General features: G+C 34.3%; 1 non-coding gene across 1 annotated transcript; it reads left to right on the top strand.

The window, feature by feature from the left end:
• Window positions 1-1,480: 1,480 nt before the first annotated feature.
• Window positions 1,481-1,588, top strand: LOC114623768. The gene has a single exon (XR_003711823.1). It is a non-coding gene; the product is annotated as a U6 spliceosomal RNA (small nuclear RNA).
• The last annotated feature ends 3,447 nt before the right edge of the window (window positions 1,589-5,035 follow it).

The following is a 5,035-nucleotide window of genomic DNA, read 5'->3' as shown; positions in this document are numbered from 1 at the left end:
ATAGTTGATGAGTAGAAAAAAATCAACAATCATAAAGTTTAATACCATCATAGTTTCTGTCAATATTCAAGGAGCTTTCTAATAAGATTGAATTTTGATAAAATCTACTTGCATTTCAAAAACCGTGTAACACCTTCAACTAAATTGAAGTGAGCACCCATTAATAGACTCAAACATTGAAATAATAAAGATATTAGAATGTCAACAAGTACTTGAAAGTATCCATTACAAGAGTTATCACACTTGCAACTAATAACAAATAGAAACTCATTGATGGACGTGGATGGAATATGTATTATCTTCCAGTTTCTACATCAGAAATACCAATACTAACCTTATGGTAAAAGAACAAGCTCGGTAGCAGAAAATTCTTCAAGAAATTAAAACTACTTGCAATCAAATAGAATAGAATTAATATCATCAAGTACAATAAACTTGGAAATCACTTACATAAATGTAACAGAGAAATCTTCAAACATAAGGAAAACAAACAACAGTCTTTGAATAGTTCGTGGTTCAAAGAGGAAGTCTCAGGGCAATATAACACCATCAAACTGAGTGAAAATGGAATGCAATAAATCAATATTTATGGGATACAGCTAAAACATTGCTGTTGGGAAAATTTATCATAGTAAATATATGCAAACAAAAGAAAACATTTAAATGAATAATCAAAGCTGTCAAGAGGAATGTAAGGAAAACAACAAAATAACACAAATTTTGTGAAGTTGGTTCCAGAAAATAGGAGACAAAACTCTTGTTCATTCGTCTCACTAAGTTAATATTACTCTGATTTTCTGATTTGTATAAACACAAAATGAAAAACCAGTTAGGAAGAAGAAAAAAAGTAACTTGAGATCAACAGCAGAAAGTATATAAATGTAGGAGTTTCTCTTAGGTTTCTTTAAAAAAAAACAAAATTAAGACAGAGAGAGAGACAGACAGAGAGAGAGAGAGAGAGAGAGAGAGAGAGAGAGAGAGAGATAGGGAGGGAGGGAGAGAGAGAGAGAGAGAGAGAAGGAGGGAGAGGGAGAAGAAGGGAGGGAGGGAAAGAGAGGGAGAGAGAAAAAAATCTTGCAATAGATATTAATTCAAATCACTTTGAGTTTCATTTTATGATATGCCACATGCAAACTAGATGGATAGGAAATAAAGTGGGACAACTCAACCTATCACTGTCTGAAAATAGGAGAAAAGCAATGTCCTATCACCAAAAGAAAATGAATTCTTTCTTTTGCTTTTTTTTCCTGTTGAAACCTACAAAAGATTAGATAATGTTCACAAACACTGGAGATGACTATTTATTTTTCTTAGTTCAGTATTTCTATGGCTAAATATTTTGGAAATATTCTCACAGACACACATAAAATGTTTGTTTCACTGAGCATCATTAAGCCCAAACAAATATACCACCACACCTATAAATCAACTTATGTGTATATATATAATTTCCAGAGATTAGCAAATTAAATTTTAAACAGTGCTCATTTTGGCAGAACATATGCTAAAATTGGTACAATATAGAGAAGATTAGCATGGCCTTAAACAGGGATGACACACACAGATTCATGATGTTTTTCATACTTTGTTTTACAGATAAATAAATGGAACTGCAAAAGATCTTATTAAATGAAGTAACACAGACCCAGAAAGACAAAGGTCACATGTTCTTGAATCAGAAACTCCTAGCATCCAATCTTCCAATAGAAGTACATATCTAGAAGTAACTGTGGAAAATAGGAATGTAAAAATAGACAGTCGCCAAGGTGGAGATGGAAGGGAGTGCAATCGAGAAGAGAGTAAAAGGGTACAAGTGATTTGATTGTTTCACATTTAAATTGCAAAGGGGAGCTCTACTTAGGGGAGAGAGATATAAACAGAGAAATGAAGGCAAAACAACACTAAGGATGTCTGAAAAACTTGTAAGGGATTATATTATTAACTACCTAAAAATATAAACATAACACCAGAGAGAGAGAGAAGAGAGAGAGAAAGAGGGAGAGAGAGAGAGAGAGAGAGAGAGAGAGAGAGAGAGAGAGAGCACTTTTCATCTTGACTGAGTGTTCTCCTTCTAAAAGCCAAAGACTACCTAACAGAAATACCAGGCATGAGAAACTCTCTGTTGAGTTGTTGAGTATGGTTATCCAATACCCCCAACACATTACAGTCTGTTCCTGTTATCCTTGGTTTTCCTGTCCCCTATCCCCAGAGATAGAAGGTAATTCCCTATTGCTGAAGGCATCATGCACTTCAAGTATAGAACCTAGAGGCCCCTCAGCTAGAACTGACAGGAATGCCTCCTTTTGAGGACTAGGTTCACGGTACCAGAATGTGTAAGCTTCCAAAGTAGGTGAACAACCAAGAGTCCTATTCATCTATGGCACCTATGAAATACAAGTACAACTATCATGCCACAATAACTCTAAAGGTTCAATAATGGCATACATACCTTGGCACTAAAGAAAAGCTCTCTAACTAGATTTAAGACCCACTCAATAAAAGGAATGTTATGTCTGGTATTATAAAACAAACAGCCAATGACTATTGAAGTCATTGATCTTTGTGGAGATCCAACAATTACCACTTTACTATGCCAATATAACCCCTTATATACTCTAAATAGTACAGTTAAGTATAGTCCTCATCCTTCAGTAGGGAAACTTCTCCTTGCAGCATATGGAAACAAAATCAGAAAAATCATATACTATTCAAGTGTAGAATGCTTGCAAAAGTTCTTGATAGCAGCAAAATTATTAAATACAGACACAAACAAAAGGAGAACACATGCAGCTACACAGTAATTTTTATGATAATTTTAACATTTTTAGTCACATAATAGCTAAAATGAGGATTCTTCATGGTGTCATTTTTACTAACATAATAATTAAAAAATCTATGAAATAAATTCTTTTGTACATGGATACTGAAAATATACATATGATCATGAAATATATTTGAATGTATAGCAATATTATCCACATGTATCATGAGTTTATAAATACAAAGGTATTGGTAATGATAAAACTATGTTCTGTATTAATATTTAAAACTTTGTTATCTATCACTATTGTTTTAAAGAGAAAAGTATGAAGAACATCAGTGTACATATGAAAATGCTTTTAAGAGCTTGTATGCATGGTTCATAACTAGGCCCTCTAGGCTAACTATTCCAATACCTTAATATGCAGTTAGTGGTTTTTCAAATAAAATTCACTTTCCCAGAAGATGATGATTTTTTGAATAAAATTGTAAAGGGATCCACACTCATATCTCCATTATAAGTGGTCATCAAAATATACTTATAATTATTAAAATCATTGAAATTTTTCTCCTAAGATATATGTTGAATATGTTTTCTCCTCTCTCAAATTCTTCCAAGATTTAGCACACTTTTGTGTTCTTTGTCTATCACTGTCTTTCAAAACAAACAAAAATTAAGAAGCAAATAAATACAAAAAGCACAATAACATAAAAATTAAAATCAAAACAAGCAAAAAAAATCCAGTAAGATTTAAACAATGCCAAAACAAAGCAACATGAAATTAAAAAGTCTACAAATATACAAATTGGGTTCATTTTGATCATCTGCTGCTGGTCATGGAGGCTGAAGTGTGGTTCATATTGTCAGTGAGTCTGCATTGAGGAAAATGATTTTCCCTTTGCCAATATCAACTATAGTTTCTTAGTTAGGTATAAAACGTTGTACCTACTTCCCCTTCTCAGTGCAGGACCAGACTGGCTTGAAGCTATCTATGTAGGTCTTGTATATGCTGCTCTATCTTCTGTGAGTGTCTGTGTACATCAGTCCTGTTGTGTCAAGAAGACACTGTTTCCTTGGAATCATCAGAAACCTCAAGCTATAACAATTTCCACTTTCTTTTCTGTGTAGGTCCCTCAGCCTTGTGGAGAAGCCTGTGAAGAAGACATTCGTTTTAGGACTGAGTTATCCAAACTCTCTCAGGCTCTTCATTACCTGGTTGTAAATCTCTGTATTAATTCACATCTACTATAAGAATTCATTTCTCTGATGTGAGTTAAACAAGGCACTGACCTATGGGTATAGCAATATATCATTTAGAGTAATCACATTGCTGTTTCTTTAACAGAATAATAGTATGTTTTCCCATAAGGCCTATGAAATATATAGTGTGAGGTTCCTGACAACCTTAGCAATTTCAAGCTGTGGGTTTCATCTCATTCACTGGACCTTATATCAAAATTTAAAAGCTGTTTTTGTACTCCAATAACATTGGTATCACTACTGAACAATTATATCTTGCAGAATTTTCACTGTTGTATGTCACAGGGTTTGTAGCTGGGAGATATTGATGACTATCTTTAACCTCTGGTAGCATGCACAATATTTTCCATCACTATGAACATTAGTCATTAGAGGTGAACCTTCTAGTTAGCCATCAGCTCAATTTTTCATATTTGTTGACATACATGTTATCTTCTGCAGGAGGGCCTTACTATCAGGTTGTGGAAAACAAACAATAGCCTTGACAAATAGCCTGTGAAGTTTGAGGTGTTTTCATGCTACCTCTTTGGCCAACTGATCAACAGTTTGTAACTCAGTCCTGGCACTGAAGATTTTACTTGGTAACATATGATGTCTAATTGAGGCATTGTCTCCCATGTTACTTGTTGATTCCATTTAAATTCTTTTCCTATATGTATATGTTTTAGGACGTTTTTACAGCAGTTAAGTTTCTATATACTTTTTATTTAGTCTTTTGTGTTAGCTGTCATTCCTGGTATTTCTTCCTTTACCCTTCTGTACACCCATCCCTGTTTTTTGTTTTGTTTTGCTTTTTTTTAATTGAATATTTTCTTTATTTACATTTCAGTTGTTTTCCCCTTTCCACGTTTCCCCTTTGGAAACCCTATCCCATCCCTCTCCCTTGCCTCTATGAGGATGCTCTCCCACCCACCTATTCCCATCTTCCCCCCTGGCATTTTCCTACACTGGGGCATCAAACACCCTCAGGCCTAATGGCCACTCCTCCCACTGACATACAACAAACCCATCCTC

This window comes from Grammomys surdaster, unplaced genomic scaffold (assembly GCF_004785775.1).
Source record: "Grammomys surdaster isolate TR1022 unplaced genomic scaffold, NIH_TR_1.0 201, whole genome shotgun sequence".
In the NCBI taxonomy this organism is placed as follows: Eukaryota; Metazoa; Chordata; class Mammalia; order Rodentia; family Muridae; genus Grammomys; species Grammomys surdaster.
Note: the sequence above shows the minus strand (reverse complement) of the source record. Positions and strands in the feature narration are given on the sequence as shown.